The sequence below is a fragment of the Stenella coeruleoalba genome (assembly GCF_951394435.1).
Source record: "Stenella coeruleoalba genome assembly, chromosome: 10".
NCBI lineage: Eukaryota > Metazoa > Chordata > Mammalia > Artiodactyla > Delphinidae > Stenella > Stenella coeruleoalba.
Window position 1 is genome coordinate 14,435,786 of NC_137156.1, and position 24,563 is coordinate 14,460,348.

Genomic DNA, 24,563 nt, shown 5'->3' on the forward strand with positions numbered 1-24,563 from the left:
AATCTCCCACTTAGCTTGGGACTATGCAAAAAGAGTTTACTGAAGCATGTCCAGATATTTCATAACTAATGTACTGTTTTTACCTTTATTAGCAAAGGGCAAACAGAATTCTAAGTCTACCCTTTAGTTACACCCCCTTAGTTCCTATAAATGTCTTAGAAATGTCCCCAGTCTCAGGAAACCTTGGTATGAGAAGCTCTACTTAGAATCATTATCTTGGATAGGTAGAATGAGTTAGCTAATCTTCACTGCATACTACCACAGGTCATGCTGTGGCAAAAGGAGGGTAGCAGACACACACTTGGATGACCCCCTAATGATCACATCCTTGTGTAATCAACTCCCCTTGAGTGTGAGTGGAAGCTGTGACTTGCTTCTAACTGATAGAATATGGCAAAGGTAATAGATGTCACTCCTGTGATTATGTTATAGTATAAAATACTGTCTTGCTGGTAGACTAGCTCTTGAGACTCTCTCTTTCTCACTGGATTTAAAGAAGTTGGCAGCCATACTGGGGGGGAGCGGTGGTCCATGTAGCAAGAAGCTGGGGGAAGCTTTTAGGAGCTGAGGGTGACTTCCAGTTGACAACCAATTAGAATCCTGGGCCCTTGGTCCTATTGTAAGGAAATGAATTCTGCCAACAGCCTGAGTGAGCTTGGAAGTGGATTCTTCCCCAGTCCAGCTTCCAGATGAGATGATAGCTCCAGCTGACACCTTGATTACAACCTTCTGGGGCCCAGAGCTGAGGACCCAGTTAAGTTGTGCTTGGACTTGTGATCCACAGAACACATGACAAAATGATACGTATTGTTTTCAGTCTCTAAGTTTGCAGAAATTTGTTACCCAGAAATAGATAATTTATATAATAAAGTAGATATTCTATTTTATGCAATTTTCTCTCTCTATATATATTTATAATTGGAAAAATAGATTTGTATTCTATATTTAAAAATATTTTCAAGTTACTTTCTTTTTAGTATAAGAAGCAAAGAAAGCAGTAATAGTATCTTAGCAAATATTATAAACCACATCTAAAGTACTATGCTCTTAAACCTGCTCTAAGCCTTTAAATGTACAAAGCAGGTGTGAACTTTAAAAACAGTTTTCTACCCCATGTGTGTAGTCTGCTACACTAACATTTGGGGTTGGGAGGGAAAGGAGACGTTATGAAATGTTCATTGATGTGTGATACACTGATTGCATATGACAACTTCCTTTCAGCAAGATATAGTGCATTCAACCATTTTGAGTTTTATTTAGTATTTTTTCTCCCAGAAATCATTATAGATGCTTTTAGTTTGGTAACAGACAGATTGGCAAAAAAATAGATGATTGGCAAAAGTCTGGGCTCTGGAGACCTCATGAATTAGGTATTGCCCTTGTACAGCCTCAAAGAGTTTCCATAGGTGGGAACTTGCCTTTCTTCTTGGTGAGTCCCAATATTCTCCCGGGTTAAGCGCGGGATAGGAAGCCGGGGCCCAAGTACTAAAGTTTAATGAGCCGGTCATGCAACAACAGGAGATCCAGCTCCTCGGAGTCTGAGATGGTTTCTACTTCACAGCACAAAGCCACTTAATAGGAACACATAAAACCTTGCTTCTATTTTTTCTTCAAGAGAATGTACAGAATTTATCAGAAAAGGGAATACAACTCACATTCACAGAGTGTTTCTTCTTTTCAAACAGCGTATCAATGAATACAGGCATACCTTGGAAAAATTGCAGGTTCAGTTTCAGATCACCACAATAAAGCAAGTATCACAATAAGGTGAGTCATATGAATTTTTTGGTCTTCCAGTGCATATAAAAATTATGTTTACACTATACTGTAGTCTATTAAGTGTGCAATAGCATTATATCTAAAAAAATACATACATTAATTAAATACTACTTTATTGCTAAAAAATGTTAAGTTTCATCTGAACTTTCAATGAGTCATAATCTTTTTGCAATAGTTACATCAAAGATTGCCGATCACAGATCACCATAACAAATACAATAATAATGAAAAAGTTTGAACTCTTGTGAGAATTACCAAAATGTGACACAGACATGAAATGAACAAATGCTGTTGGAAAAATGGTACCAATAGACTTGCCTGACACAGGATTGCTACAAATCTTCATGCCTTAGCTGCATGATGGAACCTCCTGAGAGATTTAAAAATCCCGATGCCCAAGTCTTACTACAGAATTATGTCAGAACCTCTGGGGCTAGGTTGAAGTCATCAGTTATTTTTTTATTTTTTATTTTTTGTGGTACGTGGGCCTCTCACTATTGCGGCCTCTCCCGTTGCGGAGCACAGGCTCCGGACGTGCAGGCTCAGCAGCCATGGCTCATGGGCCCAGCCACTCCGCGGCATGTGGGATCCTCCCGGACCGGGGCACGAACCCGTGTCCCCTGCATCGGCAGGCGGACTCTCAACCACTGCGCCACCAGGGAAGCCCCATCAGTTATTTTTGAAGCTTCTCAGGTGATTTTCAAGGTGAAGCTAGTGTTGAGAATTATAGGGACTTTAATTTCTATTTTAGACTCACATTTTCACTGTAGTCACACATTTGATGTCTTGAACTGAAATGTAATTCAGGTAAAACTCAGGAAATAAGCAAAAACACACAAAGAAACTGATAAAACCAAAGGACAAAATAACAGCAGCAGGACTTCCCTGGTGGTGCAATGGTTAAGAACTGCCTGCTAAAGCAGGGGACACGGGTTCGAGCCCTGGTCCGGGAGGATCCCTCATGCCACGGAACAACTAAGCCCGTGCACCACAACTACTGAGCCTGTACTCTAGAGCCCATGAGCCACAACTACTGAGCCCCCGTGCCACAACTACTGAAGCCCACGCACCTAGAGCCTGTGCTCCACAACAAGTGAAGCCACCGCAATGAGAAGTCCACTCACTGCAGTGCAGAGTAGCCCCTGCTCACCACAACTAGAGAAAGACCACATGCAGCCATGAAGACCCAACGCAGCCAAAATAAATAAATTAAAAAAAAATAACAGCAACAACTATATACTTTTATTCTCCCAAAGGTGCATTTACTCTTTCATCAGACACTTTATGTGCACCTATTTTAATTTTCATACCCTGCTAAGGACTGGTATTGAGGAACAACGACCCAGGCCCTGACCATACAGAATTTTGATGTATATAAATCAATAGTTATAACTTCAATAGTAGAGTTATTATTGAGTAATAAGTAGAGTGTTAGATAAGCATAGAAATGAGGAATATAATACAGATAGGGCTAGGGTTATGAGAGCCTATGGAATGAGTTGATACTTGATTTGAGTCTCAATGGAAGGAGATTGACTCAGATGGAAAAGCAGGGGAAGAGCATTAATAATATGATGGAACAGCATGTGTGAAGGCATAGGGGCAAAGGAAAAACATGGCCCTTGTAGGCAGAATAATGTCCCCCCCGCTACTCCCAAAGGTGGCCACATCTTAACCCCTGGAACTTGTGGACATGTATATTGCATAGCATGGGGAAATTAAAGTTGCAGGTGAAATTAAGTTTACTAGTCAGCTGACTTTAAAATAAGGAGGTTTTCTTGGATTATACAGATAAATCTGTATAATCTGTATATCAGATAAACCGGATAAATCACAAGGATTCTTTAAAGTGGAAGAGGGAGACAGAAAGGAGGTCAGAGTCAGAGAGAGATATGAAAATGCTACACTGCTGGCTTTGAAGCTGGAGAAAGGGGCCAGGAGCCAAGGAATGCAGATGGACTTGAGAAGCTCAAAAAGGCAAGATATCAGATTTTCTCAAAGAGCCACCAGAAGGAATGAAGCCCTACCAACACCTTGATTTTAGGCTTCTGACCTTCATAACTATGAGGTAATAAATCTGTGTTTTTCAAGCTACTAAATTCTTGGTAATTTGTTACAGCAGCAGTAGGAAGCTAATACAGTCCCTTGCAGGGAACTCCAAGTGGAGTTACATTTGTGATAAAGTGTTAATGAGCTGTTGAATGACTTTCAGCAGGGTAGGAAATGAAGCAGAATCATATTGTAGGAAAGCCACACCTGTAGCAGTGTTGATAATGGTTTGGAATAGGGTTACATGCAGAAGGGAGCAGGATATGAATAGAAAGATTAGAGGGGAGACTAATGTAATTTGAGCAAGACTAGTAAAAAGAATGGTAATAGTTGCTTTTTTTGAGGACGTCCTTATGCATAATGTTGCATTTTACACCTTAAATTCTAATTTTTAAATCTTAAAAAGACCCCTCTCAAATGAAGTTTTAATACCCACATTTTATGGGTGAGGAAACTGAGGCTCAGAGAATTTAATAAAGTTGCACAGGATTATACAACTAATTAGTGGTGAGCTCAATTTGGAACCAGGTCTGTTGACCTCAAAGCCCATGGATTTTCCAGTATATCACTGTATCCAAAAAGAAAGATAGCAGCTAACCTGAGAATGAATGAGAAGATTTTTAAAAGTGCAGGAAATCAGGGCCACTGGAAACAGTCTATAGCACTAGAGAAGCATTTGAGGGTTTTAGAATAGTAAATGAAGTTCAAGAAAATGAGCCTCAGTCATGAAGGGAAAAAAAGGTTAAACACTGACTTTGCTTTTTTTCTATTAAACATTTAAACTGTTTATAACTGTACCATCAACATTTAATAAGGATATAAAATATTTGCTGTCTTTGAGGGTCCGTACTGTTTAGTACCGTCTGATGGGTGAGGATTTAGCTGATATAAATCAGTGCAGAGTGGGTGCAGCTGGGTGTATTAGGTAATAGAGTACAACACCAAGTGGAAATCAAGAAAGATGGCTTGATTTCTGGGACATGTATTTCTGTAGGATAATAAAAGAAGTCACGGTCAGGGAAGTTCATAGATGTACTCAAACATCTACATAATTATGAAGGATGACCACGTGTGTGGTGGATGAACTTCAGCTCCTTTAGTATGTTGTCAAAAATCCTAACATTCTAATTGTTCTCAATAAGGCTGAGGATCACTGAACTATGCTTTGTTCATTTCTGCTTCTTCAGTGCCTAATAGGGATTTGTTAACTTGACTAAATGCATATTAAAGTACATTTTTCATATAATTATTACTGGTTTTGGTTATATGCTGCTGCCAAGATTTTAGCCCTAATCAATTATAGCTCCAGTCCATTTATTTAATGATATCTTAAGAAAATCTAAATTCTTAGTTCGTACTATTAATTCATAATGAATATTGCCTGAGATAAGAGTGACTTTGATTGTGCTAGAATGTTTACTTTTATAATCCAAAGAGATTATCATTAAATTATATTTGCTTCCGTGGGATATGGTGTGTGCTATAACTGTGATGTCTAGTTTGAGTGTGATTTGGCTCACAAGGCCACAGTGGTGTGAATGTTTTCTGTGGATTCATGCAAAGAATTGAAAAAGAACATCTGAAAGGAGAGAAAAGCATAGATAGGGCTTCACCTCTTTAATCTCAAAAATGAACACACACCAGTGTTAACATGGACAGAGAGACACGAGATCCCCAGAAAGGAGAGTGAAATTGATGAGCTGACTCAGAAAATGCAGAGCAAAACAAAACAGCACAGACTAAAAAGTAGAAAAGCTGTCAATAGGTCAGAGGTTTAGAGATGCTGAGTTGAAGAGATATGACAGACTGCTGAGACAAAGAAATTCTGCTCACTCATTACATGGATCAATAAGAGGGAGGCCATTAAAATACGTCCTCTTGTATGTGTTATAATACATCTGTCTAAAATCAGGCTCACTTCAGTTCCCAGACTGTTCATCTTTCAGACACAAGTCTTTTTTTTTTTTTTAATAAAGTTTCCCTTTATTTGAGATTTTTAAAAAAATTTCTTATTTATTTTATTTTTGACTGCGTTGGGTCTTCGTTGCTGTGCACGGGCTTTCTCTAGTTGCAGCGAGCCGGAGCTGTTCTTCGTTGCACTGTGTGGGCTTCTCATTGCGGTGGCTTCTCTTGCTGTGGAGCATGGGCTCTAGGTGCGCGGGCTTCAGTAGCTATTGCACGTGGGCTCGGTAGTCGTGGCACGCGGGCTCAAGAGCACAGGCTCAGTAGTTGCGGCACAGGGCTTAGTTGCTCTGCGGCATGTGGGATCTTCCCGGACCAGGGCTCGAACCCGTGTCCCCTGCATTGGCAGGCGGATTCTTAACCACTGTGCCACCAGGGAAGCCCCAGACACAAGTTTTAAATCAAGCTTAGCTTGTGCTGAATCCTCAATATACATGCTTTCAAGGATTAGGTATGCATTAGGTGTTTATTAAATGCTGAGATTCAGTGAATACTATAGTAGCTAACATTTAGGGCAATTGGATTTTTTTTTTACCAGTTTCTGGAGGTCCTCTTAGTTCAGGGGTCCCCAAGTGCTGACTCAGAGACTAGCTGTCTCAGAATCATTTTGAAAGAATATATAAAATACAGCTTTGTAGCTCCCTCCCCTGGAGATTCTGATTCAAAGTGTCTGAGAGTGCCCAGGCATCTGTATTTTTATAAGTGCCTGGAGATACAATGCAGGTGTTGGCAAACTTTTTCTGTAAAGGGCAAGAAAGTAAGTATTTCAGACTTTGTGGGCCATGTGCTCTCTGTTACAACCACTCAACTCTACCATTGTAGCCTGAAAGTAACCATAGGCAACACGTAGACAAATGAGCATGGCTGTGTTCCAGTAAAACTTTATTTACAGCAGGCAGCAGGTTCCTCAAACAATTAAACATAGAAATACCATATGATCTAGAAATTTCATCCTAGACATGTACCCAAAACATCAAAAGCAGGGACTTGAACAGATACTTGTACACCCATGTTCGGAGCAGCATTATTCACAATTGCCAAAAGGTGGAAGCAGCACAAGCTTTTATCAGTAAATGAACAGATAAGCAAAATGTGGTACATACATACGATGGAACATATTCAGCCTTAAAAAGGAATGCAATTCTGACACATGCTACAACATGGGTGAACTTTGAGAACATTATGGAAGTGAAATAAGCCTGACACAAAAGGACAAACATTGTATGATTCCACTTATATGAAGTATCTAGAGTAGTCAAATTCATAGAGAAAGAAAGTAGAATCATGGTTACCAGGGGCTGGGGAGGGGAGAAATGGGGAGTTATTGTCTAATAGATACAAAATTTTGGTTTGGGATGATGAAAAATTCTGGAGATAGATGGCTGTGATGATTGCATAACAATGTGGATGTACTTAATGCCATTGAATTGCACTGAGGAAACGTAAATGGTGGATGTTTGTTATGTATATTTTACTATAATAAAAGTAGATTAAAAACATAATTAAGGAGCAGAAAAACAAAAAATAAAGAACAAATGGCAGAAGACACGGATTTGACTCATGGTTATAGTTTACCAGCCCTTGGTCTAATGGTTAGCCAGCGTAGGGAATCACCAGTAATAGTTTATTTCCTTTTGGATTTAGTATGGCAACCAAACCTTCACTCTTCTTTGATTTGAATTTTTTTTTTTTCAAAAAGGAGAATCTCTGGTGTTTAACATTGTTACACAATCTTTGCCAACTTCTACGGAAAACAAGTTTCTCTTAGTGTCATATTCAGATAAAATTACATACTGTATTGTTATGATCTACTTTCATCTTCCAAAATCCATCTGCCACTAAATACTAGATAAAGTTTTCCAGGAGGAAATATTCCAAATGCATTGTATGCCTTCACTGTTTATTTCTCTCTTTGTCTATGTGTCCTTTGCCCTTGATTCTTGTGTCAGTTAAATTGCTTCTCTTCTTGGGCTTCCCTGGTGGTGCAGTGGTTGGGGGTCCGCCTGCCGATGCAGAGGATACGGGTTCATGCCCCGGTCTGGGAACATCCTGCATGCCACGGAGCGGCTGGGCCTGTGAGCCATGGCTGCTGAGCCTGTGCGTCTGGAGCCTGTGCTCCGCAACGGGAGAGGCCACAACGAGAGGCCCGCGTACCGCCAAAAAAAGAGAAGAAATTGCTTCTCTTCTCATACAGACAGAGAGGCTGGAAGTGTTCCTCCCCAACTATTCCTTGTTGAACAGTGGCGTGGAAGTCTGTCTCTGTCTTCTATGGAGACAGTTTGGCGATAAGTATTCTTCTCCAAATGCTGTTGATTTACTTATCTTTCCCCAATGATAGTTTAAATATCAAACTTTAACAAAGTGCCTATTCAGTTAACGAATTTGGAATGAGTGAATTTGTACAAATTAATATGGTTTTATTATTTATAAAGGAATCACCCACTATTTTTATATATAAAACTGGAATGATGTTTAACATGAGGCGATCATGGCTGTTTTATCTATAGAAATTTCTTCAATACAGCAAAATTTTGTACTTTAAAGACTGACATAAGAGTGAAAAGATGTAAAATTAGTTCCCTTATTCAGAACAACATCCTTCGTTCCCTCAGTTTTCTGACCCAACATCTGAGAGAAGTCAAAAAATTACATGTTTCCTAAAAGCTTTTGCACAGCAAAGGAAACTATAAACAAAACAAAAAGACAACCCTCAGAATGGGAGAAAATATTTGCAAATGAATCAACGGACAAGGGATTAATCTCCAAAATATATAAACAGCTCATGCAGCTCAATATTAAAAAAACAACCCAATCCGAAAATGGGCAGAAGACCTAAATAGACATTTCTCCAAAGAAGACATACAGATGGCCAAGAGGCACATGAAAAGATGCTCAGCATCACTGATTATTAGAGAAATGCAAATCAAAACTACAGTGAGGTATCACCTCACACCAGTTAGAATGGGCATCATCAGAAAATCTACAAACAGCAAATGCTGGAGAGGGTGTGGAGAAAAGGGAACCCTCTTGCACTGTTGGTGGGAATGTAAATTGATACAGCCACTATGGAGAACAGTATGGGGGTTCCTTAAAAAACTAAAAATAGAATTATCTTGTGACCCAGCAATCCCACTACTGGGCATATACCCAGAGAATACCATAATTCAAAAAGACACATGCACCCCAATGTTCATTGCAGCACTATTTACAATAGCCAGGTCATAGAAGCAACCTAAATGCCCATTGACAGACGAATGGATAAAGAAGATGTGGTACATATATACAATGAGATATTACTCAGTCCTAAAAAGGAACGAAATTGGGTCATTTTTCTAGAGATGTGGATGGACCTAGAGACTGTCCTACAGAGTGAAGTAAGTCAGAAAGAGAAAAACAAATATTGTATATTAACGCATATATATGGAATCTAGAAAAATGGTACAGATGAACTGGTTTGCAAGGCAGAAATAGACAGAGGTAGAGAACAAAAGTATGGACACCAAGGGGGGAAAGTGGGGAGGTGGTGGTGGTGATGGGATGAATTGGGAGATTGGGATTGACATATATATATACTAATACATATAAAATAGATAATAAGAAAAATAGCATGTTTCAATTAGTTTGGTAAAATAATACATTTATTATTTAGGGAACAGATTAATACTGAAAGAAGTATACTGATTCAATTGGTAAGTTCTTATTTTTATTTTTTTGCTCTGTTAGAGCAAAAAAATCCCTTTTCCTGTATTTGTCACTATTGCTTACACACCTCAGATTCCCACAACTAATGGTGGGAGTAAGGAATTAATGTAAGAAGGGGTGTGTGTGTGTGTGTGTGTGTGTGTGTGTGTGTGTGTGCGTGCGCGCGCATGTACGTGTGTGGATGTGTGTGTGTTGTATACTGAACATGCAGTTGCAAAGCCGTTTAGCTTGAGAGCAGTCAAAGTTCACATACATCTCCATGTGTTGTACAAGTTAAAGTTTGTGTACCCAGCCTTATCATGTTCCTAAGTTTCACTTCCGTTCCACTGACAGATTCTGGAGTGGGACACGGTTATACAATCTTGGATAGTCTTCCAAGAGTTGGCTGTTGTTTTAGAACTTGTGTCGCTGAGGGACATATCTGTGGTGATATTGAGGCCATCTGAGTGAGTCTTGGCCTTCACAAATTCGTGTGCTTAAGTACAGGTACTGATGTGCTTCCTTCATTCCCACACTTATGCAATAGTAAGAATCAGCACTTTCCTTGTCCGTGTAGGCAATGTGCTAGAGGTGCCAGGGGCAAGGAGATGAAGAAGGCACGATTAGAGGAGTAAGGGCCTTGACCTGGATTAATGATGGTGGAAATAAAAAGGAGTGATTGGAATAAAGAGTTGGTGGATGAGATAGCAGAGATTAGAAAAACAGCAATGGTAACATTTTACTGGTAAAGGAGCTTCTTCTGTATGCCAGGTCTGTGCTAATTGCCTAAACTCTCTCAGTCCTTAACAACACTATGAAGGTTCTGTTATTATGCCCATTTTACAGGGAGGTTGAGTAACCATAATTACAGAGCTACCAACTGTTGGAGCTGGAATTCAAACTCCGAGTTTAATTTCAGGGTCTAAGCTCTTAACCATATGACCAATCTATCGCACCTCTTAGAATGCTCGTCTTTGTATCTGTTTCATGTATTATTTCTTAAGCAGTTGGTGTCTAACTAGAAAGAAAGGTGTAGCAAATCCAGATCCAAAGTACAAGGTCATCATAATTAGTAAAAAAGTGACAATACAGGGGGGCGTAGCATGGAAGTAGATCAAGTATAGATGGACTATAATTTCTAACTCAAGGAAGCTTGTACTGATAGATGTATCCGTGGGAGTATTGCTTAATCTCTCTGAGCCTCATTTTTCTCAAGTGTGAATGGGTGTTAATTATATTATATAGTTTATAGTATTATGAGAATTAAATGAGATAATGCATGACAAGTGCCTTGCAGAGGATAGGATCTCAATAAAGACTGCTCTATTTTGATAATGATTAAGATGAAATGTGCTGGCTAACTCCATACTGCAGAGTTATTCTGTTATTTGATTCTGGTTAAATAAATGATTGGTGATTATTGTTCATCATGTTTTTCTGTGGAACGCTTATTTGCTTGCAGAAGGGCTATGGAAGTTGTGAACTAACATCAAAACGAAAAAGCGTGAAAGAAAATTAAACAGATATTTATTGAGTAATCAAACTATCACTGATTTTTTTTTTGTGGCAGTGATAGAACATAAACAACGTAATTTAAATTGCATTTCAAATCATAACAATAATTTGCAGTGTTTTAGAGAACATATTTCCTTCCCAAAGATGTCTGAGTGCTTTGCTGAAATATCTTAAAAACTCCCAGGGCTGAGTTCAAATTATGGCCCTCCCATCTCCTATGTATTGGCTATGGGGTCCTGGCAAGTCTTTTGCCTCCCTATGCCTCTTCTGCTTCATCAAACAAAACGATAATAGGCTCAAATTAATGAAGACCTTAGTGTCAGGCATTTATTTCACATTAATAACAACTAGCCTCCTCTTTTCCATTGACTCGCAAATAATACCAAACCCACTAAGAAAAAGTTTTCTTTATTCTTTCCACAAAACAAAAGATTGTCACAGAGGCCTCAATATCTGGGTCTCTTGTTTGTCATATCGGTTTTGAAAAAACCCTGCTTTCTTCAAGAGTGATGAGTCCAGCACCTTAGTTAAACAGCTTGCTTACAGGTTTTGTGATTTTAAAAAAGGAACACATTTCACAAATGAGAAACCTGTCTTGTAGCTGGTAGCTCTGTGGTGCTAGGTGACATGGAAGGGCATTGCTCTCTTTCTTGCCCAAAGCAAACTTCTAGGGCCATCTTTGTGACTCAGGTCTGATAGCCAGTGGCCAGCTGCCAAGAAAGCTAAGGCTGGAGGAGCTACCTTCAGCTTCTTCCCACCCTGGAAACTGGTCAACCTGACCCAAGCATATTGTTGGTGTTTTATTGAAAGGGTCGATTTGAGGAATGTTGGGTTTGCCATGCAGTGTCATGCCTCAAAGCCTTGGTTTCCAGCCTTTATTTATAAGCCTAATTGTTGCTATGGAAATTCAATATTTAAAGAGGTAATTATTGCTGATCTTGTTGCATGTGTCCGTTTCTGATGTCCAGCTGTTAGCTCTTTAGCTCCAGTCTAGCAGATTAATTACTGCTATTGATTACTTTGAGCTTCTCTCTTCACACCTGCAGTCTGTGTAATTAGCTGGTGGCCTCCTCTGAAAATTAGAAGCAGTTTCATTCTGGCACTTTGCCATTTCCCAGCCATGTGCACTGCACTGATGAACAAAAGCAAATCTATTTTAAATAGAGATATCTGGGTAATGAACTCTTTGTGTTTTTGAACTATCCGTGGATAATTCAAATTACCCTCTGTTAGCAAATATTGTAACTCATTTGATGACTATCTGCAAAGAAAAAATTCCAAAACACTGGTTTTTATTCCCATTTCCACCTTGTAGAAATTTGCTCCTGTGTGTGGTTTAAAAAAATCAAAACAACTTTCTAGTTCTGCTGCCGAGGGTAGTGGGGTACTGGAATAGATTTCCTAATGGAGCCCAGTGGAAGCAGATGAGTTTCACTCGAGTATTCCAGGCATCCAGATATCAATGTTCATCCTTTCGTTAGATTCACACTCCTAGTCTGAGAGACAAATCACCATTCTTGGGAGTCATTGTTATACATCGGGGATAAAAAATTTCCTATTAAAAATGATTTAGACAGAGATACGAGAGAGATATTATTGCAGGAGTCTTCAAAATTTTCTTCCCAACTTTATTTCAATTAGTAAGATACTTTTCCTTTCTGTTCATTGGAAACCAAATCTGACATTGCCAATTACCAACATCTAGACTTTTGCCTCCAATGTCCTATGATGATACTTTCTTATCTGTCGTGTGATGCTGCCTAAACACTCAGGAAATACAAGTTGGTAGTAGAATTGGGAGTGGACTTCCCAAGTAATGGCATGCAGTGATTACTAACATGGCCAGCTGTTCTTTTCTATGCTGACAGGGTCCCACTAATGTTCCCTTTAGCTATTTAACTTGTGTTGAGTTATTATACTAAGGGTTATTGCTTATTGTAGGAAAAAATAAAGTGCTTTCCTCCTGCCCATGGCATGCATCTGCCAGCTTTCAGTTGACGCTTTAAGTGGATACGTATGTCCCAAAGCCCACCCAGCACATGGAAGGAAAAAAGTTCAGAAAGTTATTACTTGTCAGAAAGATGAAAATATGCCACTTATCTCAAGCAAATGCATTTGTTGGGTCACAGCAATGTGAGAATGCTTCATCAGCTCCAATAAAACTTCTGTGGAAGCAACGAAACGCAGCTTGCTTCTGTCTGGGGAGTCAGGTGGGAGATGGGCATGAAGCGGGAAAGAGTAAGAAGAGTAAGGGCATTCACTCATCAACTCAATGGACCTTTGGGGCATCTAATGGGGAGGCTGAACACTGGCCCTCAGACCAGAAGGTCCCCAGCTGGAATCTCATCATTTCCACTGTTTCCAGATTAAAATTTAAATTGTGTGCTGCCATTTGGAGGCCTTCTGGGCAGGGTCTCACAGAGTCACCAGTTATTAGGAATGTCTCCTATTATCGCAACCCTAAAAGCTATTTGAACAGCAGCCTAATGTGATTGTGATTTCCAAGGACCATTTGCTGTTATTGCAGCTCTGCTCAGATGTGAGTGGGAGCAGCTAACCAAAGTTGCCTTCTCACAGTACCAGAGAGGAGAGTCTGAAGCACCAGAGAAATATTTTGCTGGCCATAAATATAAATTCACCCCAAATAAACAATCTTCTGTTTCCCCAGTTTGGGCAAGGTCATCTCTAATTCTGACAAATAGTGACATCTTTCCCTACCAGAGTATAAATTTTAGAAATTCGCACTAATTACAATTTCAACTCAACTGGAAATATGAAAGTTTTAAAGGGGTGTAAAATACAAAGTGGTAGTTGTATAAAACATTCCATACATAAGAGATTATATAAAGCCTTTCAAATGACAGGAATTTTTGCATACATATGCATGTATGTTTATACATATATAAATATATTTATTTTGGATTTTTTGTTTTTGCAAAATTCAACATGCTTAACCTATGAAAATCTGAGGCTGTGCAGAGTATATGTATCATGAAGTTGGACATGTCACAGATCTCGCTGGTATACGGAGCTGCTTCGGCCATTGGTTTTCCAGCACCAGCAGAAGAGAAATAAAAAGTCTATCAAGTTAGGTTTTTTAAACCTGATTTTTGAAACCAATTAAGTTTTATAAATCATGATGAAGGCTAAGTATTGTTGTTGTTGTGTTCAAAGTTACAGGGAGTATTTAACAAGTGCTCTATTACACCATCATAGGGTACACGAAAAGGCTAAGTGAAATGAGAAATGAGAATTTATCTAGTAAATAATAAAAATACTGTAGCTGACATGTATCAAGTGCTTGTCATGTGCATTGTGCTACGTGCTTTGATTACATCATCTATTCTAATCATCACACAAACGTATGTGTATTATGGATGCTGTTCTCTGGATGATGGGGACACTGTGATGAGGATGAAGCTGAGAGATTACATAACTGGACCATGGTTAGATCTGGTAAGTAACTTCACTTGTCTACCAAGCCAGACTTTTTACTACTTCTGGACATTTTATTCCAGCTATGCAGCCTTGATGATATTTTGCTCCATTTATCTGGATTCTTTAATATTTGGATCAGCCAAATGAAAAATCTACTCATAAGCCTGGTGTCTTTGGGCCCAACTAATATTACTTAAGCCCTAGTCTAACATTTTGATTTTCCTCAATTTATTGTGACTTATTACAAGTAGTTGTGCTAGGAGTGGCAAGATCGTGTTATCTTGTCTGTAAGGAGAGGGCTCACGTTAATGAAATGTGGGGATGGAGCAGAACCAGGCATTTGTGCAACTGTTGCCTGATCTGGGTCAGGCAGAATGTTCAGTGACTGTCTTAAGTTCTCCTGTGGGGAAGCCTTTTTGCTGGAAGAATCACAGACTAGTATTTATTCTGTTACTAGAAATGCAGGGAAAATCTCCCTCCCCCCAACTTTGCTGTTGTGTCTTTCTTACTGTGTACAATTACTCTTGTTTCACTTGGATGCCTGAAAAATTTATTTTTTAAGGAAACAATCAGAATAAGGTCTCCCTCTTTATGTATAATATGCATACATAGAGTGTATTTTGCTTTTTCTTAAATATATTTTGTTATATATGTGTGTGTGTTGCTGTTATACACACACACACACACACACACACACACACAGTTCCACACAGTATTTCTAAGACGTTTTCTGGCAAGGGCTTTTGAGAGAATGAAGGGCAGAGCCTTCTCAGTGTCAGTATATGTGTAGATATCTTCAGATTCTATGAAAGCATCTTCATTTTTTCAATCATGGATTACTGTTTGAAGGGGAGCTGTTTTATGATTTGTAGCACACGTCAGATAACCTTCACGGAATTCTCTTGTGAAAACATAGCAAGTCAGATTTTCCTGATCTTATGTTTTCCCTTTCTATGTCTAATAATATCCCATCCTTAGCATCAACTGTCACCCTAATGAGCTGAAACTACATTAGCAAAATCTTAGGCAGATAAATTGACTCAGACCTTGGTTTGATGGTCTTACTTAAGACATTCAATTAATTCTGTTTTGCTACAAGCTAATTTATGACTTTGTACTTATTCAAAAAAAAAGTTGAAGATACAAAGCTGTGGGAGACAAAATAATGAATTATTCTACCTTCCTTCATGTGCTCATCATGTGCTCACTACAGTAAGGGAAGAAGAGAAAGAAGAAAGACATACTTTTGATGTTCGGTATGTGGCTATTTTCTTGTCATATCAGACAGTCTTTAATTGGTATAAACATATTTATATCCCTCTAGGAGATACTAATTAGTGTAATAAATGTTGGCTTATTAATTATTGTTAAAATTTTTTTTATTTACCCAGTAAATAGTTTTTATCACTTTTTTTCCTTTCCTGTCTCCTTCCCTTCCCCCCCACCCTCCTTCCTTCCAAGGTGACAGTTGGTTTAGTGTGGTCGTAAACTTGTTTTCTTTGTGGTGTATAATGACTGGCAACTTGATAAAGCTGTGATATAGTAACAGATATTATTATCCACTTTTCTATGGAAAATGTTAATAATTGATCTGTACACGTTGAGAGAGAAGAGAAAGATCTGAGAATTTTAAAGTAATTTACAGCCCTGTGCCACACTTGGTGTGTTTCTAATGAGCTTCTCTGGATCTACAGGTAGCAAAAGTTTTTTCTGCTGATGTGTAGGGCAACTTGTCAAGACATCTTGTAGGGAATTGTGTTCAGAGAAGGTCAGCCAGGGAATAGAGTTGCATTAGGTGATGCTGTGGTACATAATTGACTTACTCTGTCTCTGGAAAGTGATAGAAGGTGAGGTTGAGAGGAAGCTGCCCCTTCTCAATTCCCTCTCCCTATTTTTTACTTTATTAAAACTGCTTTTCTTACACCTCCTTCTACTATTTCTCTTTCTTTTTGGCATTCTTGCAGTCTAAAATTCTAACTGCCACTCATGTTACTTTTGCTGCTGAATTAAACATATGAAATGTTTCTTATAACAATCAGCACCAAATGTCCAGACTGCTCGCTTTTATAAGCCTATATTTTTCGTGTATTTTCCTAAGGGCAAGCAACAATTGTGTTCCTCTCCCTAGCATGACAGCCAGGGCTATTGTGTGAGACAGGTTAATCTTGCTATGCTGCAAAAGAAAGCCATATTCCTTGAGATTCTTTGCTGTGGTTTTTTGCTATCTCCACTCCTATACTTTGGATGACTAAATGTATCCACCAATCTCAACAGATGTTTCCCCACCCTGGTAATCGATAACCATGAACAAAATATGCATTAAGCAAAGTCATAGATTTTCCAACATTTCTTCTTATGCCAATTGGGAAAAAATAGGTACCTAAAATGGGCAAATATCAGTCAATTGAAAATAAACTCAGTCTTCATGGTATGAAGGAAAGTAATTGTATAGTGTATTTATTTTGCTGCATTTAAAAAAACGTACTTTGAGGTACCTGCTATATTGCACAGTATTTTATGAAACACCTGCTTCATTCTATCCAGAGAAGTCCAGAAAGTGGACTTGTATAGAATAAGTTATAAAATCAATTGCTGATAAGGTGATGTAGGTATTTTAACAATGTAGGTGAAAAGTAGAGGCAAATTAAGACAGTAAGTATACAAAGATACTCAAGAAATTGATTTTTTCTTTTCATTGTTGAGAAGGTTTCTAAGGCTGTTTTGTGAGGCTTTGTTTATACACAGGCTGTGCAGTGTTCTTGCTGGTCTGATTTACCTTGCATTTTCCTATTGGAACTTCTGGAAAGAGAGCTTCCCTCAATTTTTCATAGGAGGAGAGAACCTGAAAATTCTTTCAAAGCTGTCAGTTCTGTCTACTGTAAAAAAGGACATGGAAGACTAGGTGCCTCAGGGCTTAGCATGAGTTTGTCCCGTGTCACACTGGAGCGCGCCATTGGAACATCTTGCGTCATGTCTGGTTTTAGAGTCTGAAGAAATATAGGGAGCGAATGAGAGGTGGTTCTCTTGAGCTCTTGGAAGTAAGCCATATATCTGAGGTTATAGCTTAACTCCCCTGATCATCTGGATGTTTAAAAGGTTTGATTTTTAAAGATCATTTTATGGGGAAAATGGTGACAAAGGCAAAAAAGGTACTGTGTTTTTTTCCCCAGAGGTCTCCTGAGAAGTGCGCTCATGCCCATTTCTCCAGGCTGAATTGTTCTCTGGCTGGTAGAGACAGTGGGAGATAGATTGGCAAACACGGTGTGTCCAGGCACAATGTGCTTGTGGACAGAGGACATCTTGATCATTTCTCTCTGCCATGACTCTTCCAAGTTTTACTCTTCTATAATCACCCTGAATTAGATACTAATATTTAAGTGTCTTCTTAGGGCTTGGCAAAATTAAAAATAAATTTGCCGCCAAGGAACCAAGAAATTAAATATCTACTACCAGGCATGGCAAATTTTCATGGACTTCTGTATTAGATAAGTCTTTATATCTCTGACTAGCATGATTCAGCACGATTACATTTAATGTGGGCCAGGCTATAATACCCCCGTCCTGCTCTCCCAGAGTTTTAAAACTCCAGGACAGCTACCTCGGCTCCCTCCTCTTGCACCCTTTGCCTTCCAGACAATGTTTTGCCTGTTGACTTGATGATCAAGACTGGCTTGACTTTCCGGATTCACCCTACATGTTGTTTAATCCTCTTTATTATGTGCAATGTGAAACCATTATTCATTCTGCCATTTAAAAGGTAGGCATAGAAATATGTCGTATTTAAGTCCTGATGTTAATTTAAACTTCCCTGTATAGGGTATCTTCTGGCTATGGCAACTCCTGCAGATTTTCGCATTTATACTTTTATGCATAATTAAAAGAAAAAGACAAAAGTTTGAGTTAATGGTTATTCCAGCAATTTCTAGTAAGGAAATATTGAATGTGGTTATTCCAACTATAGGCTGAAAAAAAGGTTTATATTAAAGTAAAAATTTCTGGCTATTACCTGAGTTCTAAAGTGATAAATTTGAAGACTGATCTTCAAAATAATCTGTCTCCAAATTTAGTGAAACAATAAACTAACTATTCTAAGACATGGTCAGAGAATGGATATTTGGGTTAAACAAAATTGACCCTAGAAAGGACCATGTAGCATGGATAGTATTATTTTGCATAGGAGGAAATAATATATACTTGACTAAATCGATATGGAAGAGAATTTAATCTTTTATTTAGAAAGCTTTTGAATTTTGAAATACTTTACAGTTATTATTAGGTACAATACTTATTATATTGACTTTTATGGAAGGTATACTGAGTGTATATAGAGTATATATTTTAAAACTTGGGTGTCATTATATTTAAATAGTTGGGTATTTGCAAGAGATGGTGACGTTTTCCTTTGGATGAAGGTATAGTGAGGGCAGTCCTTTCCTCCCGTCCCCTCTCCTCTCCTCCTTTCTCCTCTCCTCTCCCTTCCCCTGCCTCCTCGGTTCACAAATATCTATTTTCCCTTCTCTGAGCCAAGTATGGTGCTATGGAGATACAGGACTGAATAAGACATACAAGTCAGTCACCATCTACTTAGTCTCTTAAACCTAGAACGAGAAAAGTCATTCTTAATTCTTTTTTTCCTCAACTCATATCACCTCAGAAAGCGTGTTGACTCTACCTCCAAAATATGTAACCTGGATCTGTTATACCAAATCAACTATTATACTCACCTGCTCTAATCCAAGGCATCACCGCCTTTCACCTAATCTAGTACAATTTCCACCTAACTCATCTCCCAGTATCACCTATGGCCTTCTTTATCCTTCACCTTCTAATAGCTAAAGTGATCTTTAAAAATATAAATCAGATCATATAATTTCCCCCATTTTTTTAACCCTCCAGTGGCTTCCGTTGTTTTGTATCATACTTATGAATTCCTAATTCCTTCCATTGGCCTTACACACTGTGCCCCCTGCCCACCTTCTAATACGCCATTTCCCAGGGGACATTCATGCTGTTTCAAGCTTGTGTCTGCCTCAGGATCTTTGCCTTTGATTTTTCTTCTACCCAGAATGATCTTATCTTTTGTCTCTTATCTTTATAGCTGGCTTTATCACTTCATCCTTGTCTTCGCTCAGATGCCAACTGCCTAGAGAGGACTTCCATCACTTGTCCCCCTCCCTGCTTAGTCTCCATCTCTATCACATTGCATTGTTTTATTTTTCTCTTGGCACTATTGTTAATCAAAATTATTTAATTCATTTATTTGTTTAAACACTTCTTATTTTTCTCTTCAACTAGAATGCAATCTCTATGAGAGCAGGTACTTTCTCTATTCTGTTCATTATTATATCCTTAATGCCAAGAACAGTGTTTAACACATTGAAAGCACTCAATAAATGCTTTTTTGTATAAATAAGGTCTGTGCCCATGTGGATCTTTCACTTTAGTGGCTAGTTTCCCATTTCCTTTTGTAAACCTGATAAAGCCTGGTGGCTTCTATCTAAGAAACTTGTTTCAGTAATTTTACAAAATTCAAGTCTAATTTAACAAAGACATATTAGTCTGTATGGGTTGCCATAACAAATACTGCAGACTGTGTGGATTAAAACACGAAACTTTTTTCTCACAGTTTTGGAGGCTAGAAGTCCAAGATTAAGATTCTGTCAGTGTTGGCCTTGGCAGTGATTTCCTGGATATGACACCAAAAGCACAGGCAACTAAAGAAAAAATAGACAAGTGGGACCAAACTAAATCAAACTAAAAAGTTGTGCACAGCAAACAGTCAACAAAATGAAAAGGAAACTTATGGAATGGGAGAAACTATCTCCAAACCATATGTATGATGAAGGGTTACTATCCAAAATATATAAGGAACTCTTATGACACAGTAACAAACAAACACACAAAACAAATAACTTGGTTAAAAAATGGGCAATGGAATTGAATAGACATTTTCCCAAATGAGACATAACAAAAGACCAACAGATATTTCCTATCTGTATGAAAAGGTGCTCAACATAACTAATTATCAGAGAAATATAAATCAGAACCTCAGTGAGATATCACCTCACATCTGTTAGGATGGCTTTTATTTAAAAAAACCAAAAATTATAACTGTTGATGAGGACGTGGAGAAGAGGGAATCTTTGTACAGTGTTGGTGGGAATGTAAATTTTTGCAGCTACTAATAAATAGAAACAGTATGGAGGCTCCTGAAAAACTAAAAATAGAACTATCATATGGTTCAGCAATTCCAATTCTGTGTATATATATCCAAAGAAATCGAAATCAGGATCTCAAAGAAGTATCTGCATTCACATGTTCATTGCAACATTATTCACAACAGCCAAGATATGGAAATAACCTAAATGTTCAATAAATAACATGTGTCATATATATACACAGTGGAATATTATTTAGCCATGAGAAAGAAGGAAATTCTGCTGTTTGTGACAACTTGGGTGAAACTTGAGGGCATAAGAGAAATATGCCAAACACAGAGGGAAAAATACTACATGATACCACTTATATGATGTATCTAAAATAATAAATTCCTTGAAGTAGAGAGTAGAGTGGTGATTGCCAGGGGCTGAGTGGGGAGGAGGAAATGGGAGGATATTAGTTAAAGGGCTTAGACTTTCAGTTATTCAGGATAAATAAGCCATAGGGATCTGCTGTATGGTGCAATACCTATATTTAATATTACTGTATCACATACTTAAAAAGTTGCTAAGATGGTAGATCTTCTGTTAAATGTTCTATCACACACACAAAAAATAAATAGGAGGGTGGAAGGATACTTTTGGAGGTAATGGGTAGGTTTATGGTATAGATTGTGGTGATGGTTTCATGGCTATATACTTATCTCCAAACTCATCAAGTTGTAGACATTAATTATGTACAGCTTTTTGTATGTCAAAAAATTTAAAAATTAAGTGTGCCATCAGCATTGATTTTTGGTGAAAGCTGTCCTCCTGGCTTGCAGATGGCCACTTTGTCACCGTGTCCTTACAGTGCACACATGGAGAGAGCTCTCTGGTCTCTCTTCCTCTTCTTCTGTGGACTAGTCCTATTGAATTGGAATAGGTTCCCACCCTTATGACCTCAGTTAATCTTAGTTACCTCCCTAGAGGCCCTATCTCCAAATATAGTCACATTGGGGCTTCAACATAATGAATTTTGGGGAGACACTTCAGTCCATAGAAAAGGGTGAGGAGAAAAGCACTTTCATTTAGTTGCTTAAACTATAATGGATTTGTGCAATTCTGCACAGGAACAAGTTTTTTTTTTTTTTTAACATCTTTATTGGAGTATAATTGCTTTACAATGGTGTGTTAGTTTCTGCCTTATACCAAAGTTAATCAGCTATATGTATACATATATCCCCATATGCCCTCCCTCTTGTGTCTCCCTCCCACCCTCCCTATCCCACCCCTCTACATGGTCACAAAGCACCGAGCTGATCTCCCTGTGCTATGTGGCTGTTTCCCACTAGCTATCTAATTTACATTTGGTAGTGTATATATGTCCATGCCACTCTCTCACTTCATCCCAGCTTACTCTTCCCCGTCCCCATGTCCTCAAGTCCATTCTCTACGTCTGCCTCTTTATTCCTGTCCTGCCCCTAGGTTCTTCAGAACCTTTTTTTTTTTTCTAATTCCAGATATATGTGTTAGCATACAGTATTTGTTTTTCTCTTTCTGACTTACTTCACTCTGTATGACAGTCTCTAGGTCCATCCACCTCACTACAAATAACTCAATTTTGTTTCTTTTTATGGCTGAGTAATATTCCATTGTATATATGTGCCACATCTTCGTTATCCATTCATCCGTCGATGGATACTTCGGTTGCTTCCATGTCCTGGCTATTGTAAATAGTGCTGCAATGAACATTGTGGTACATGGCTCTTTTTGACTTAAGGTTTTCTCAGGGTATATGCCCATATATGCCATATATGCCCATATGCCATATGGTGAGTCATAAGGTAGTTCCATTTTTAGTTTTTTAAGGAACCTCCATACTGTTTTCCATAGTGGCTGTATCAATTTACATTCCCACCAACAGTGCAAGAGGGTTCCCTTTTCTCCACACCCTCTCCAGCATTTATTGTGTAGATTTTTTGATGATGGCCATACTGACCGGTATGAGGTGATAACTTCATTGTAGTTTTGATTTGCATTTCTCTAATGATTAGTGATGTTGAACATCCTTTCATGTGTTTGTTGGCAATCTGTATATCTTCTTTGGAGAAATGTCTATTTAGGTCTTCTGCCCATTTTTGGATTGGGATGTTTGGTTTTTTGATATTGAGCTGCATGAGCTGCTTGTAAATTTTGGAGATTAATCCTTTGTCAGTTGCTTCATTTGCAAATATTTTCCCCCATTCTGAGGTTTGTCTTTTTATCTTGTTTATGGTTTCCTTTGCTGTGCAAAAGCTTCTAAGTTTCATTAGGTCCCATTTGTTTATTTTTGTTTTTATTTCCATTTCTCTAGGAGGTGGGTGAAAAAGGATCTTGCTGTGATTTATGTTATAGAGTGTTCTGCTTATGTTTTCCTCTAAGAGTTTTATAGTGCCTGGCCTTATATTTAGGTCTGTAATCCATTTTGAGTTTATTTTTGTGTATGGTGTTAGGTAGTGTTCTAATTTCATTCTTTTACATGTAGCTGTCCAGTTTTCCCAGCACCACTTATTGAAGAGGCTGTCTTTTCTCCACTGTATATTCTTGCCTCCTTTATCAAAGATAAGGTAACCATATGTGCGTGGGTTTATCTCTGGACTTTCTATCCTGTTCCATTGATCTATATTTCTGTTTTTGTGCCAGTACCATATTATCTTGATTACTGTAGGTTTGTAGTATAGTCTGAACTCAGGGAGCCTGATTCCTCCAGCTCCGATTTTCTTTCTCAAGATTGCTTTGGCTATTTGAGGTCTTTTGTGTTTCCATACAAATTGTGAAATTTTTTGTTCTAGTTCTGTGAAATATGCCATTGGCAGTTTGATAAGGATTGCATTGAATCTGTAGATTGCTTTGAGTAGTAGAGTCATTTTCACAATGTTGATTCTTCCAATCCAAGAATATGCTATATCTATCCATCTGTTTGTGTCATCTTTAATTTCTTTCATCAGTGTCTTATAGTTTTCTGCATACAGGTCTTTTGTCTCCTTAGGTAGGTTTATTCGTAGGTATTTTATTCTTGTTGTTGCAGTGGTGGGAAATGGAAGTGTTTCCTTAATTTCTCTCACAGATTTTTCATCATTAGTGTATAGGAATGCAAGAGATTTCTGTGCATTGATTTTGTATCTTGCTTGGATTCCTTTTATTTCTTTTTCTTCTCTAATTGCTGTTGCTAAAACTTCCAAAACTATATTGAATAATAGTGGTGAGAGTGGGCAACCTTGTGTTGTTCCTGATCTTAGTGGAAACGGTTTCAGTTTTTGACCAATGAGGACGATGTTGTCTGTGGGTTTGTCATATATGGCCTTTATTGTGTTGAGGAAAGTTCCCTCTATGCCTACTTTCTTCAGGGTTTTTATCATAAATTGGTGTTGAATTTTGTCGAAAGCTTTCTCTACATCTATTGAGATGATCATATGGTTTTTCTCCTTCAATTTGTTAATAGGGTATATCACGTTGATTGTTTTGCGTATATTGAAGAATCCTTACATTCCTGGGATAAACCCCACTTGATCATGGTGTATGATCCTTTTAATGTGCTGTTGGATTCTGTTTGCTAGTATTTTGTTGAGGATTTTTGCATCAGTGTTCATCAGTGATACTGGCCTGTAGTTTTCTTTCTTTGTGACATCTTTGTCTGGTTTTGGTATCAGGGTGAAGGTGGCCTTGTAGCATGAGTTTGGGAGTGTTCCTTCCTCTGCTATATTTGGGAAGAGTTTGAGAAGGATAGGTGTTAGCTCTTCTCTTAATGTTTGATAGAAGTCGCCTGTGAAGCCATCTGGTCCGGGGCATTTGTTTGTTGGAAGATTTTTAATCACAGTTTCAATTTCAGTGCTTGTGATTGGTCTGTTCATATTTTCTATATCTTCTTGGTTCAGTCTTGGAAGGTTGTACATTTCTAAGAATTTGTCCATTTCTTCCAGGTTGTCCATTTTATTGGCATATAGTTGCTTGTAGTAATCT

General features: G+C 38.3%; 1 protein-coding gene across 17 annotated transcripts in view; it reads left to right on the forward strand.

Moving 5' to 3' along the window:
* RNF144B (ring finger protein 144B) overlaps positions 1–24,563 on the forward strand; it is an 850,456-nt gene that overhangs the window by 340,361 nt on the left and 485,532 nt on the right. For 13 of the 17 annotated variants that reach the window (XR_013830101.1, XR_013830103.1, XR_013830104.1 and 10 more), the window contains one exon: positions 1,686–1,767. The exons of 2 other annotated variants lie outside the window; for them this stretch is intronic. The gene's annotated coding sequence lies outside the window, so the exon portion shown is untranslated. Of the gene's footprint in view, positions 1–1,685; positions 1,768–9,439; positions 9,480–24,563 lie in introns of all 17 variants that reach the window. 2 more of the 17 variants (XR_013830102.1, XR_013830117.1) reach the window with 1 other exon arrangement.